At 42.4% G+C, this 15,546-nt stretch overlaps 1 protein-coding gene across 1 annotated transcript in view; it reads left to right on the forward strand.

Annotated features, from left to right (window-relative positions):
- Positions 1-3,541: 3,541 nt before the first annotated feature.
- HNF4G (hepatocyte nuclear factor 4 gamma) overlaps positions 3,542-15,546 on the forward strand; it is a 68,561-nt gene continuing 56,556 nt past the window's right edge. Inside the window, exon 1 of the mRNA XM_066993098.1 lies at positions 3,542-3,677. The gene's annotated coding sequence lies outside the window, so the exon portion shown is untranslated. The remainder of the gene's footprint in view (positions 3,678-15,546) is intronic.

Here is a 15,546-nt window from a genome sequence, read left to right on the forward strand (position 1 = left end):
CCCCGTGACCCTAAGCGACTATAGTTCCCGGCAGCCATTTAGATGGTTTTTGAAGGCACGTTGGGGTCCTTTATCAATTATTCGTGTTAACAAAGAAAAAAGGCGCTTGCCTGAAGATAGGAAAGTTTTTCAAGGGAAGCTCCTGCGAGGAGAGAAGTGCCCTGTTCCCCATAAATGATTTACAAGCGATAGATAAGTAACAGGGAAAAGGCAGCTCGGGAAAGGGAGTGAGGGCACACAAACAGTTGCTTCACCCGCAGGTTAATGATACCGGGATGAGGCGAGGGGAGGCCGGCCGGGCTGCCGCGATGGGGTGCCGCCTGCCTGCCACCGCCGCCCTGCCCTGCCGGCCGCGGCCACACCACCAGCGGATTCCCTTGTTTTCTCCCCAAATAAAGTGCCCGGAGAGGGACGGCCAGGTCGGGGAAGGGCAGCGGCGGCCGGTGGCTGCTCTGCGGAAGCAAGCAAGGCTGCGCGCCCCGAGCACCCCGCGGGGGACGAGAGGGCAGAGCCAGCGGGCAGCCGCTTAGCGGGGGTCTGCAGCCACGGCCAGCGGCGGCCAGGTGCTTAGAGGGGCTTGTCCAAATTGCCACAGAAACTCTACTGTCTGGGGCTTCCCCCTCGAGATCAGCGCCTGGAAATATTCGTTAACTGCGCCGCAAAAGGCTACGTGGATTTGCTCGCCTCCCTAACCTCAGTAGCGTCTCCCTGCCTTGCCTCCCGGGATGTAGTTGGGGGAGAGAAGTGGTGAGCAAAGGGGCATCATCTGCCCCTGCTGGCCCAGCCTTTGCTTTCAGGGATCCCAGGCAGAGGATCCACGCTGTCCCCGTGCCTTGCTTGGTGTTCCCTCCTCAGCTGAGGGGGGCAGAACTGGAGTTTGGGGGAGCCCCTGCCCTTAGAGGGTAGCGGGGGGTGCTCCCGGCCGGGGGCGCCGGGCCAATTCGCAGCACTGCGTCTCTTCGGGCGGTCGCATGATTTCGTCGTGGAGGTGCCACGTGAAAACGCTGCTTCGAAGGTAACACTGGTGGCGAGGTGACCGTCAAGGGACTCTATGCTGCCCCCCACTCTTCCTCAAAAACGTTGTTGATAACTAGAAGAGGCAACCACTTCATAAAAACCATTTAAGAAAACGCTGAAGTCGAAATGAAAGCCACTAGTTAGATTAAGGTTAAATCAAACGTGGCCTTATGTGATGAGAAATACGCGCAAATATTCCCCGCACATGAAAGAAATTCTATTTACTATTCTTCAGGCTATTTGCTTTTGGTACAAAGCAGTACCTTTCCCGCAGAAAGAGTAATAGTAACGTTTGTACACGCTGAAGTGACTGAATCAAAACGTCCAGCCCCCCCTCCGCCCCTTCACCCCGTAAAATCTGCTCACGTCTCAGTTTACGATCCAGATTCAAGTGTGGAAATACAGTTGCTACGGATGACCACTTGGCTTTGGTATGTTAATTTTATTCTAATTAAGACAGCAAAGAGATGAGGACCCATCCTTTTTATTCACATATGCAAACTGTTTATTAGCTCACGGCACACGGCTGAGATTCTCGAAAGAAAGGTAAAAAGCGACCCCCACATAAGTGACAGTCACTTTTTAAACCGGCTATTTGCTCCTGCGGATCGCTCCGAGGCGCGCTGTAGCCAGCAGCAGTAACGTTTATTTCACTGTCAGTACTGCCCTCGCCTGTAGTATTTTATCTGCGGCAGGCGATGGGCAAGAACTCCTCAGGAACAAGTCTTCCTCGGCGACTTTTATTGGCCTTTTAAAAACCACCTCTGAAATAACACCGGAGGACTTTGGATGTATTTACACCTTCCTTGTGGCTATCTAGGCGATTATTTCCAGTGATTATTAATGTTTCGTAATGGGAGGGAATTAAGTGAAATTCCCTTTGTTCTCTCCAAGTGACAATCGAAAGCCCCCAGAAATTGCCTCCAGAGTTTCCACGGGGAAACTCTGGAAATGAGGAAATGGCCATCATAACGAGATACAACAGCATGGCAAGGTACCACCGGTAAGAAAGTAAAGCAACCTTGCTGATCACCTCACTGGGGAAACCAATCAATCACCGGCCGCTTACAGAGGCTAGAGGAAAAGAACATTTTTCATATATTTTTTTTCCAATCTCCTTCCTGTGCAGAGCCCGCTAGTGCCTCTCCTCCGAGAGTGCCGTTAAATCACTGACACGGGTGTGCGGCTACGGGAGCCAGGCATGCTCACGCATCCAAGGCAAAGCAGACCCTTTCTGCGGGGACTCCCCATTCTCGCATGGGACCTTCTGCCAAATTTCCTCCTCTCGCACCGCCACCCGTCGTGTACCCCCCGTCCCCCTCCCCGCACGATGTTTGGAGGGACAAGATGACACCTTCACCGCCGTGAATTACTTTCTTTCTTCCTGATACCTCTGAGGGCGTGAGCGGGTGATATCATGGTCAAGGCGTTAATTATTGTTTCGAGTCTGTGAATGTGCAATGTCGGAGGACAATGACAATTATTATTTTATAAATACTTCCTTGTGTCATGACCTCCTCCCTAAGAGGCCGACGAAGTGTCTGCAGTGCCGTTAACAGCGCGTATGCGATGGATCCTCCTATTTAGCCCCGTTCCTTCGTACAATCAGGCGCCTAACTAAAAGGGTGTGTGGGGGGCTTCATTTTAATTTTTCTCCCCCTGACGGCTTCAGGGGAACAAAGGGAGCGTCGCACGGGGAGGAACCCTTGAGGCTTCTGTTCCCCAAATCCCTGGCTTCCAAACACCGTGGAGCCCCGAGGGCTGCGGCTTGGCTCCCCCGCCGCGGGCCGTGCCGTGCCGAGCCGTGCCGGGCTGTTCTTGCGTGTCCCCAGCCCAGGGCCGCCTGCAGCCCAGGCTGGTGCCGCTGCCTCCGGCACCTTCCCTGCCCTGAGCACCGGGCCCATTGCGGCCGCAGGCTGAGCCCTCAGGCCAGGGTGCTGGGCCCTTCGCCCCGCGGGGCTTGGAGGGGACCCCGGCCCTTGCCGTGCCGCGGGAGGGGGGGTCCCCACGAGGGGGCACCCACTCACGTTTCCACACAGCGGGAAGGGGGTGCCGGGGGGGGGGGGGGGGGGGGTGGGAGCGGTAAAGCCAAAGCCCCGCCGCAACACCGCTGCGAACGAGCCCGGCCCACAGGGAGGGCGCAGGAGAGCCCAGGTGCAGCCCGCCCGAGCCCCAGCGGGCCAAGCCGGGCCGGGCCGAGCCGCGCCAAGCCTGGCCGGGCCGGGCCGGGAGCGCCTTACGCGGCCGCGGGCGGGGCAGAAGGGTGCGCTCAGGGCCAGCCTCTGTCGGCAGCAGCTTTCAGTTTTCATTGAGCCTGCTGGTTACTGTTTAACATCCCCACCCACGTTTCAGTTTGTTTAGTAAATCGATCTGATGCCTGTGCTGAGGCTGCTGCCCTGTCGCCATTGAGCAAAGTTAATTCCCCCCCCCCCCCCCCCCCCCCCTTTTCCACACAGACGCTCTCCTCCGCCTCCTTCCCTCCCGCTACAGCATATGGTAAAGACGAAGCCAGCGGCACCCAACAAGTCACGCAGCCCGGCGCCGGGACGCCCGCGGGGAGCCGGGGGGTGCGGGGAGGCAGGCGGCCCGGGGGATGCTGCCACCGCCGCCTTGAGCTGCGACCGCGCCGCCGGAGCCCGAGGGACGGCGCGGCCCCGCCGGTAAGTCCCTGGGGCTGGCGGCCGCCCACTGACACAGCCCCGCCGCAGGAGGCAAATGTGCGGAGCGGGGAAAGTTGGCCCGGCTGGCGTAAGACCGCCCGGCAGCCGGTTTTGGGGGAGGGCGGGGGGATGTTCTGTGTTTCATACATAAGATTTTTTTTTTTTTTTTTTTTTAATAAATACGTCTGGTCACGTGTCTCTGTTGTCGGCGCCCCGAGGCGCTCCGGAGAAACGCGAAGAGCTGGGCGCAGCCTCGGGCCCTCGGGGCGGGGTGTGCTGCCCTGCCCGGCCGCCGACTGAGGCCGTGGGAGCGCGGCGATGCGCGGCCCCGCTGCGCGCTCCTGCGGTCCCGGCCCCGCCGGTCGGGAGCGCTGCTTCCGCTGCGCGGGGCTGTGCAGGCATTTGGGACGCCTTCGCAGTCCAGGTTACGTTTTTGGACCGCGTTTAGGAAGATTTTCTGCTTGCTCCCCCCCCCCCCCCCCACCTTTTTTTTCCTCCGCCCCCGCCCTCGTGGTCACCTGTGCAGCAGGTGGATTTGTTATTGTGGGGCTGCTCCTAGTAGAACTTCTTGGCCATTGCAGTACGCCTTGGTAAGGAATCCCGGAATACTTCCTCAAGGGGAAAAGTAATTAAAAAAAAGAAAATCAAAACATTAAAAGGGCAAAACAAGCCAAGAAATGTTTTGCAGGCAGATACAACAGTGGTGTCAGTGCTTTAACAGTGCTGCAGGTGAACTGTAATGGGCTACCTTAACTTTGCTGCAGGCAAACTTTCAGATGTTAACACTTCGGCCTGCCAGTCGAACATCCGTTCCTGTACACTGAAACAGGAGATGTAGTCAAACATTTTCTGAAGTAAACAGTAGATTGCAATGATAACACTATTTTAAAACAACTTCTCACATTTGTAGTAATAAACAATATCCCATAGTGATGTATGGTTATATCAGACTTTCCTTTTTGTAGGCCATTTCTTGTACAATGCAGCACATACTTTAATTTATTGTGATTTCTCATCGATATTACAAAGACACTAGTCTAATTTAAAGTGACATCTTTGTTATTGCTGCTGAGTTTGTTAAAACTGACTTAGTGAATGAGAGTGATAATGCTGCACAGTTTTCCAAGTCCCCGAGTCTTTTATGTGCTGGAGAAAACTACAAAGTGCTATGTAATTCTCCGTATTCCTTAAGAATAGCAGTTCTCACAACTTATATAGAAGGCATATGAAATATTTATATATGTGCAGGTGATTTTCAAATGTTATGAATTGAATCAGTCATTTCATTCTTCTTTCCTTTTTCTATTCATATGATAAGGGAAAAAGGAAGACAATGCTGTGTTGAAACTCAGTTCATGCTTCCCATTATCATAGAATCATAGAATCATTAAGGTTGGAAGAGACCTTCAAGATCATCTGGTCCAACCATCACCCTGCTACCAATGTCACCCTCTAAACCATGTCCCTAAGCACCAGGTCCAACCTTTCCTTTAACACCCCCAGGGACGGTGACGCCACCACTTCCCTGGGCAAATTATCCTTTGGTCTGTGAATCACTGAGAGGAAAAACAATTTTAAAAATTATGTTTTCATCACCCAGTGCTCAGCTCCCTGTCCCTGTTTCGCTTACCAAAGCACACCAGACTGACTGAGGGTCACTTCATACATATGAAAAAGAATGCAGTCAGGTGTAGGACAAGATCAGAATGCCACTATCTTGTTCGTGGAATCACAGAATCACTTAGGTTGGAAAAGAACTTCATGAAGTTGCCTTTCATTTTATTAGATCAAGCATTTGGAGCCTAAAACTGATTTCCCAGAACTAATTCCTTACCACTTTCTCTGTGACTTATATAATCAGAGGAATATCTATATTCCAAAATGTTGTATTCAGTGGCATTAATGTAAAACCAAGGGAATGCAGAGATCCAGGTCGGATTTCCAAGAAGGCTATCGTAAGTACCAATGTAAAATATACTGGGAAAAGTTTCAGTTGGCATTGAGCTAACACTGTCCTCTATCCCACCTCCAACCAATGAAGAACAGATGAGATACAGAGAGGAAAACAGAATGCCTGTGGCCTGGCAACATCCAATTCCTTGGACAGTCAAGTGATATTTAGTGCTAATTTGCACGCATCACTAAAGCAGCTTCAGGCCTGCTCCCTAACAAAGGTATTCCAGTATAAACACATCTTTGCCACTCCAATTCCTCCAGAGGTGAAGGCCTAGTATAGCTTTGCCACATTTGAATTTCTGAACCAAATCCTATTTGATCCCTCTGAGTTTACTAATAAACTGCAGTAGTGCAAGAACAGAACTTGGTTCTTGTGCTTCACATGGCTTCTGTTTTGAACCATGCTGCAGAATTTATAACAGATGCATACGGACTCAGTACTGCAAGAGGTTGTTCCTGTTGTCTCTTCAAGCTCTTTAGGGCTGGGGTGGAGAAATGGGGTCCAGAACATATCACCAAAGTTACTTGCAAATCTTCATCACATAGATAAGTTTCCACTGGCTTTTTGTCAGCTACAAGAGACAAAACACTACTTTAAACAATATTCATTCTTTTTTACCAGATCATTAGCGTAGACTTAATGAGAAAATTCAAAGGTACCAATGCGGCAACCCGTTCTACGCTTGTATGCTCTATATTGAAAAGATTCTGGTAACCCTTCAAGCTACAGAAATTTTGGAAAATCCATCAAATTTTATGCTTGCTTATTTGGGAATTGGATCTTATAACAAAACAACAATAATAGTTCTCAACTTGATTTAAGATTGAGTCATTGCTATAATGTGGTTCTGAGTTGAGCAGCTGCACTTTTATATCTGTCGGATAGCAGGGGCAAGGTACTCCATTTATTAATTGACAAACAGACTCTTTCAGTGTGGGAATTTCGCTACCTCACTTCTCAGTGACTTTAAAGTTCCATCTTCATCTTTTAAGCTTTGAAATATTCTCTGTTTATTTTATTTTCATTTTTATTTAAATTAAGTGGTTTGGCTGTTTGGAAGGCTTTCGTGATTCCTTTGTGTGTTTAAAAGGGACTGAAACAATTCACGCTGTTTGAAGCTAAGCCTGAAAATTAGCATGATTTGACTATATTGTGCCATGTTGAGTGAGATATGTAACATCGGTAATTGCATTGTTCTGGTACTCTAGCCTGGTAACATAGACTGTTTTAGAATATAAAAAAAAGGTTTTATTTCTGTAGTAAATAGTTACCTGTTGTATATGGTAATATGTTCTGTGATAGAATTTAATTTCACAAGAAAAATATTGCTGCAACATAAGGTAACTTAACATTACAGAAAAGCATGGCTCTTAGGTTTTAATGTCTTTTAATGAATGATGCATTATATAACATATGATGAGAAAACATGGAAAATTCATTTCTAACAGATTAAGATGTTTGAGTGTCTTGAAACAGCTTTGATTGAATCAAATATTTTTCATTTCAAATTTTCAATTTTAAAACAGCACACCCTAAAAATCAGGTCAGAATGCTGTGTGCAATGTCAGAGCTGAGATACATCAAACTGAAAGGCTCCAACAACATTTTCAAACCTTTTTCAATTGTCAATTTAAGTTAATTGAAAATGAAAGGTCTTGGTTTCAGGATTGGGCCATTTAAATAGAAGCCTGCTGCTTTCATTTTGTAGAAGGGCAATCTCCTTCCACATACGTGTTTTAAAAGGTTCATTCATAATTCTCCCTTCACACTTCTATTGGAAATGACAGAATTCATTATTTTGAGTTCTTGAACTATTTTTCTGCAACTTGGGTGATGAATTGTATGAGATCTAGTTCATAACATGGCACAGCAACCCACAAGATTTAAAATTCTCACAGCTTGATCTGTTGCTTTATGGCGCTTGGCTGGCAAAGGTGCATGAAGCCTCCATGTTCATCTTCTACCCATAATGGAGTGGTAGGTTGGGATTTTTTTCTTTAATACTAACTAGGAAAGAGACTAGCACCCTTCTTTGGTAATTCACTAGAGGTATCCAATCTACAAGGATATACATTACAGTTAGCTATATAAAAGATGCTGTGTGAATTTTCTCTGCCTCCTGCTTATCTGGGAATCCGACCACAACAGATGTATATTAATATTGCTGTTCACACTATCTATTCCTAACATGGAAAAGTTTGCCCCAAGACTTCTGTTTTTAATTATATTTAATTCTCTGATGGAAGGGGATTTTTTTGGTCCATACATATGAAAGTACCTGTTCAAACACAGGTTCTGATGGGAGAGGGGATTCAAGAGGTACTAATAAATACTCTGAACTGTACCCAAAGTTAAGTTCCATCTCTGTGAAATGGCAAATATGATTCAGCTTGCAGCTGTAGTGCATCTATGGCAATGGAAATGTTGCAGCGAGAATCCCCCTGGTCACTTGTAGGGCGTTGCTCTGCTATACCAGCCTGGTTTGTACTTGTCTGAAAAAAAATAAAATAGTAGCAATGCTTACTAGAAACCAGCTACTTGTTTACCGAAGTAGGCCTCACTGGCAGAAAGGTAAGCATACCTTAGAATTTCCCTTTTTCTTGGTTAAACAAGACATTTGTTCATTAATTGCTGTAGTTTGAAGTATCAGCACTGGGCACAGAATGGAACCTGTTAATGCTCTCAGAGCTCTCTCACATACTTAGACTCTTCACTGAAACCACCATGTTTCTTCATGTGCCTCAGGCACATTTTTTGACTCTTGCAGCTAGAAATTTCTTTTTTTTTTTTTTCTCCTTTTTTTTTTTTGAACTGATGACTGTGATGAGAAAGATGACTCTTGTTCATATTACTTGTCTCAGAATCGTGCTCCAAAGTGTCTTGCAGACAGCATCTTTTGATGTGCCCTTCAAGATAATAGTATTTATTCCTTTTGCAAGGAAATGTCAGACTGGCGTTACATCAGCAGATGAAATTCCTTCAGTAGAGGTCTAGAGATGACTCAGAAAAATGAAATGGTGCCCACACTGTGATTACACATTGATACCCATCCACTGTCCTCAGTAGCTATAGTCATGTGTTGGCTTTTGTCTGCTGCTACAGTTCCAGGAATAATTATGATTTTGTGAACTGACAGGATTTCATTTACCTTATTGCTAAATACTTCACCTGTTTATTACTTTTCTGCTCCCAACTGCCAAACAAGGTAAAAACAGTCTTTTCTGCTGGACCATTTAGTAGCCATGCAGTGACGCTGGCAGTTTGGATAGAGACCTTGTACAGTGCCGGCTACATCTGTGGTTTCATATGATTTCTGAGCAGTTAACCTTCGATCTGTATTTCTTCCTCTGTCATCACAGAAATGGAGGTTGACTTTTTCTTAAGAACTCTGAAAACAAAACATAGGTTTTACTGCTAGGTCTGACTTTGATGGTAGTTGCTATCTACATAATAGGTATGTATAAGCATTACTTAATACCCTTCTTGCCTTTTGGAAGCAAAGTGGTATTCCCAGCTCCAGTGTCCAAATCCAAAATATTTTAAAAGGACTTACATTTTTAAAGAAACTTTAATGTCTTCTGAGCCTATTGTCTCCATTCATATTTAACAGTGTTAAACAGTCTTACATTATTGTTTTTAACTACCCCCCCCCCCTTATTATCTGTCTCTTTCTTTCAGCGTCAGTGACTTTTTCATTCACTTCAGTTTTGAAGTGCCAGAACATGGTCTGACATAAATTTAAAGCAGAACTTTTGATTTAATTACTGTAACATGAACAACTTTAGCCGTGATAGTGAGAAAAAAAAAAAGGCAAAACAATCAAAGGAAGGCACTCAGTTTTATTGTGAGAATCTTTCAGTGTTTCATTTCAGAATCTTCTAGATAAATTACAGGGATTCACAGTATCGCCTTTAAGAGTTTGGGGTTGACACCCAAGCTTACTTGAAAAGCCTAATCGTTGTATCAAAGATGAAACACCATCTGCAAAAATGAATTTCCCCAAAGAACAAAATTAAACACAGGATTGAGGTAATGTTTTTTGTTTATTGGTTGAGTGGTTTAGGGCTATTTTGGTTTAAAGTTAGTCAAGATAAAAAGAACATAAATAAGAAGAAGTGCTTTTCAGATTCTTTATCTCCTTTGCTATTGTTATTTTTCATTGAGAATAGAACATGAATGGGATGAAGCAGAGCTTCAGCTTCCAGGAATGAACAATACATATTACATTAAAAAATGGAGGTGCATTCTGTACTTCATGAGCCCAGGTTTGGTTTGAGCCTTTGAGTTGATTTGGAGTCCATTTTCCCAGCCAGATTTCTCAGGCTTCATTAAAATGCCTTTGTTTGCAGGTAAATAAAAGCAGAGAAGAAACTGTACATACTTCCTGATGCATTTCACTTACGTTTTCAGGCCTGACTGAAATAACTGAGGTAGTTTATGGCATTAGCACAATTTGCTTATACACTTCATCTCCCACCTCACCTGAAGGTCATTGTCCCCATGACAAAGGCAACAGAATACATATTCTTGTTTCCAACTGAGGTAGTAGCTTAAGTTGCTCAATGCAGAGCCACTTATATTAATGTAGTGGATTCGGAACATCATTGTCTAGGTGCGGGTGCATGCTTGCCTCTGCTTTATCCATAGAGTGGAATGGTTGGTTCTAAGGAGAGACGAGGCTGAAGTTGTAGAGTACTGCAACCAGACCATAACCATAAATTGTTATGTCAGAAATATTATTTATGCCTTTTCTTGCCCCCAAGAGTGAACTGTACTGGTGGATGTGTACTGGTGGATGTGTAATGGTAGGGGGTATTTGCGTGCTTGAAAATTGACTGAGAGCACTTCATCTGTCGTTTTTAACATCATGTTGATCAGTGTAAAATAAGAGAACAAGCAACTCTGCTATAGCAATCTTTCTAATAGCAAGTCTGTAAAGACCTTTTTAATAACAGATAAAATATGGGAAACTTTAAATAAATAGTCTTACATTTCAAGGACAAGGAAATGCTAACCTGTTTACAGGCTTTAGCTGAGAAAGGAATTCAACTTTTAGCAAAAATTTCATCATGAATTTTGCTATTTAACTTAATAGTAGAGTTTTTATCTCATTTTAATCCACTAGGTCAAGTAATTTATTTCTCAATATGTATTTGAGGCTCAAAGAAGGTAGAAAATGAAAAACACTCCCAATGATCATTCCCAAGTTTCTATGGTATCATAAAGTGTAAATGAGCATTCTGAAATTAAGATATATGTATGAATAGCAGAAACCTTGGCAGGTAGAAAATGAGCACAGCTTTGACTGGCCTGAAGAACATATCTAAAAGATTGCAGCAAACGTTTTAACCCTTTATGATGTTCTTTTGCATCTAGCAGCTTTGAATTTATAAGGCTGGCCTCTTGCTTTCCACAACAGGAAAGAAAGAAGTGTTGTAAAGCAGCTCAAGGTGATTGTTAAACCTCCGCTGTGTGAAGAAGGTTATGAAGGAAAAAACTCCTGATACAGAAGTATTTCATTAGTTGGGCAAAATAGCACAGTTAGTTGTAGGGAAGCTGCTGTTTAGAATGAAACACGTTATCAAACCTAGAAAGACAATGTGCTCTGAGAGGTCACTATGAAAACAGCTTCTTTGTCTGCCTTGTCTGGTAATTTTAGGTGATCAAAGTAATAGATTTCTATTTCTCATTTTAAGAGCTGCTTTCTACCTCAGACAAGTACAACTGATGGTAGAAACTGTGGGGAGTACAGGCATCAGTAATAGTTTAGAAATCTTGAAAATGGCTAGCGTGGTGCACTTCTCCACAAAGGATATATATGCCCACCACAACTGTAGCTTGTGATCCTAGAAGATTAAAGATTCTCCATTGCTCTTAGATAGATAAAGAATCCAACATGTCCTGTAATCCTGGATGAGACAAGATATATTTTTTCAGGTTGCAAGAAAATCTTCAGCTTGCTAGTGGCTGCTGCTTTCAGGAATCCTTTTATTTCAGCTAAGACGCTTTCCATATGGAGTTTGTATTTGTCGTGGAACAGAACATACAGGCATCCAGGTGTCCTAGTCCTAATACCAGTGAATTCAAAATCCTAGCTAATTTTGTGTCACACTCAGTATTGGCTGTTTGAAATGACCCTGACCTTACAGTCAGCGTAGCTATAGTAGAACTGTGAGAAAAGCTTTTGTACATACAAGGGTATCTTCCAGTTGGGAACACTGGGCATTACTTATGGTGTATCTCAAGCTTTAGATACATCATTTGGATGAATAAATATTTTCTGTGGTTGGGAGTAAATATGTGAATTATACAAGTCTGCAACTTGCTTGTTTTTTTTGCCCTGAAACAACAAAAATAATGCTGTTATTAGTATGTGACATAGTTAGATTCCTGTTGAAAATCAATAACTTTCCCTTAAAACAACCCTTACATTCTTTCCTAAACCCATTTAGAATCATTTTGTATGCCTCATTAGCCTTGCAATTTAAGAAAGAATAAAAGAAAAACAAGCCAGCCACCTACCGTTAAACGCTGTATCTCATTTAGATTTTCCAACCAAAGGGAACGTTTATGACACTAAATGTATCTGTTAGTCTATAAGTACCTGCATTTAGAATTGAACAGGACAGTGGTTCTCAAACTGAGGCCCTTCAAACATGTAGTGATGATGCCCAGCGTGCTGCAGGAAGTTTGAAACCACTGCTATCTTCCTTCTTTTGTCAGCTATGTGGGTTACTTACATGGGAACTAAACAGATACTGAATGCATTCCTGAGGATTCTGTGCAACTGCCTGTTAGAAGGTGGGTGGTGAATGTGAATAGATATGGGGATTTTTTTTAAAGGTAGGCCCAATACTTAATCACAGTTGGCATTTAAAGGAAAATGTACTGAGCTTCTGAAAGGAAAGACACTGTACGATGTAGAATAATATTGTTGACTTTTAGATAAAACTTCCAGTGAGTGTTTTGGAAGTTGTTTGATCAGATTATGGTGGGAGAAAGGGTCACGTACTTTTATGTATAGTTATCTACTTTTAATGATAGTGAACATTTGAAATTCTATGTAGTAACCCTGTGGGAATTAGACCAAGTGAAATAAATGAGATGGGGATGATAATGATCTACAGAAAAACTGAAGCTAGGCATTATTTGAGTTAGAAAAATATAAACTGTCATATGTAATGCATATTTGAAGAAATAAGATTTGCTACACTTATAAGTACAGCAACACCTACTTTTTCATGTAGTAAAATGTGCAGCAATACCAAAACAGGCAGCTGTACTAGACAGTTATGAGAAGGAAAAAAAAAATAAAAGCTTTTGACAGCTCCTCTATTAAACAATTCTTACTTTTTATAGTTTTTTTTTTACTGTATTTATATTTATTTCTGACGTGCAGTCAATGTTTAGGAATTTTATTTGAATATATTAAGAAAGCTGTTTGCTGTTCTAAATTTTATTTTAAAAAATAATCTCCATATTTCAAAGATTTGTTTATTTATTTAGGAAATAGATCCTTAATATAATATTTAAAATAAAAAATCAAAATTTAAAATAAAACTGGAAGAAGTGATTGACCAGGTTTTGGCAACTTATGTCAAGTTCTTTAATTTCTAGGAATTTGACTTAAAACACTTTGGAACACTTACATATATTTTGCATGACATGAATCTTCTGCTAAACTATTTTTAAATAGAAAATGAAGGCTTAGTAAGCTCTATTAAAAAACAGAGTTGGCTCTCATGAAGGAAAATTCCCACACATTTTCAGTTTTCTGAGTATTTCTTTGTGTTTCATTCATCGTGTTGACTTTTTACTGCATTTTGTGCTCAACATTGAGAGGTTAGACTTGTTATGTATTCTGTGTTAATACCTATGTTCAAACAGTTAATTTCAGATTTTTGTCTCTAAAAAAGGAATAAAACTATGCACATTTTTATTTAAGCAAAATCATTTATTTATATGAACTTGATTTTACCATCGTATATTTTTCTTCTATTTTTAGTGTAGTTGTCTGGTTCCTTCAGAATTGCCATGCTTTAGGTGAATTAAGATAAGCATGTATGTTATTTATAAGTGTTAGTACTAATAAGAATAGTGTTATAGGAGTTTGAATTTTTTCTTTTTTCTTTTGTTTGTCCTTTGAGTAACCCATCAGCTTTTGCTAAAGACACAAGTTGAACAGCTGGCTGCATATTAAATGTAGCTAGTTGGCTGGTAGTTGCAGCATGAAAAAAAATGTGACATACCATGATCTGCTTCCATTGCCGTAGATTTCTTCCAAGCAAATGTTTTGATGAGGGAAAGGGTGAATGCTGGAGGAATTTTTTTTTATTATTATTATTTTTATTTTTTGTAACTTATTCATGGGGAAGGAGCAGGAACACCATTCTGTGTGTTAGAAGACGGATTACAGTCTGTACATCTGTAGGACTGGAGAGCTTGTCTCTAGGGCAGAAGAAGGTGTGACTGAATTGAAAACAGATAAGTGGCAAGATGAGGAATTTGGTGAAGATGCATGTAGAATGTATTTTCAAAGGCTCTACCCTCCCACCTTACATTTGGAAGGGATGAAGTGAAGTGGCTTGCCTCCAGCACCTGGAGTGGTTAAGGCCAGGAAGACCACATTTCAGACATCAGTCCTAGCAGCTACTGAACAGGGCAGAACTTCTAGTTGGAGGCATCTTTGAAAAGGGACAAAGGCTGCAAAACTTTGCATTGCAAGGTCTTGGTTTCTGAGTAAATTGTTGCCTCATGGTTTGTGGGTAAGAAGAACACACTGCATCTGCACGCCAAGGAAATTTTTATACACAGAGAATGTTTCAGGAATCATCAAGCAGTTTGCAGATGTAAGAGAAGAACTGATTTGATGCTGAGATTATGAAATAGGCAAACAGTTCAGAAAGAGCAGAGAAAAAGGGCAGGTAATAAAAGAGATGATTTGTTTGGGCTCATTTAAAGCTTTGGTATAGGAAGCCAAGAGGAAGCCTAGAACTTGAACAACAGGGACAATGTTGAAGAAGATATGATAACAAGTGTTAAGATGCCTACAGATAAACATCACTGAAGCTGGTGGAGTGGTTAGCATTATAGGTGACTGATGACCCTCAGGTCTGATGCTTAGGAGATAGTAAGGTGATAACCTGGGAGAGAAATGAACAGAGGGCTCAAAATTGAGCCTTGCAGGACTACATAGAAGAAGGATTCTCTGCTTAGAAGAAAATGTCGAGGCATGTAAAACAAGTCTTTTACAGATAAAGCAGTAACAAGAGATGTATGTTCCAATCCAGCAATGGGAAAGTTGAAGGCATTAGAGAAATATGAGTGCATTACAAGGTTATGTGTACATATGCATGGTAGAGGGTTACTTTTAATAATGTTGCAGGTTGCCAAGTTCATTAAGGTCTTATTCTATACCGTATGCACACTTACGGAATCATACTGCAGTAAACCTGATAAGAATGATGTAATTCCCTGAAGAGTCATGGAGAAATGGTAGCAATTTTCAATTGAAGCCTAGCTTTTTAAAAGATCAGCTGAAGTAAAATAAATAAATAAATAAATAAATAAAATATTTTATTAAAAATATTAATAACACTTCCTATTTCAATCTGAATAAAGAATTCCAAGTATTGTTTTTCAAAGTGAATCTGTTTCAATTTTCATGGAGGCTCTAGGAACATCTGCATCAAGCTAGAATATGCTATTACTAGTATTACACTTATGATGTGGCACATGGGAATCATTAGCACTAATTCTGCACGCTGTTGATGGTTTCTCTGCTTACCATACTTCAGTTAGTTGAGTTACACCAGTTTAAAATCATTGCAACAGAAGGAAAAAATTAATTATTTTGTTTTTATTAAAATTCACAATCTTTGTGTGAAACATTTTTTAATTCAGTGATATCCT

This window comes from Anser cygnoides, chromosome 2 (assembly GCF_040182565.1).
Source record: "Anser cygnoides isolate HZ-2024a breed goose chromosome 2, Taihu_goose_T2T_genome, whole genome shotgun sequence".
Taxonomy (NCBI): domain Eukaryota; kingdom Metazoa; phylum Chordata; class Aves; order Anseriformes; family Anatidae; genus Anser; species Anser cygnoides.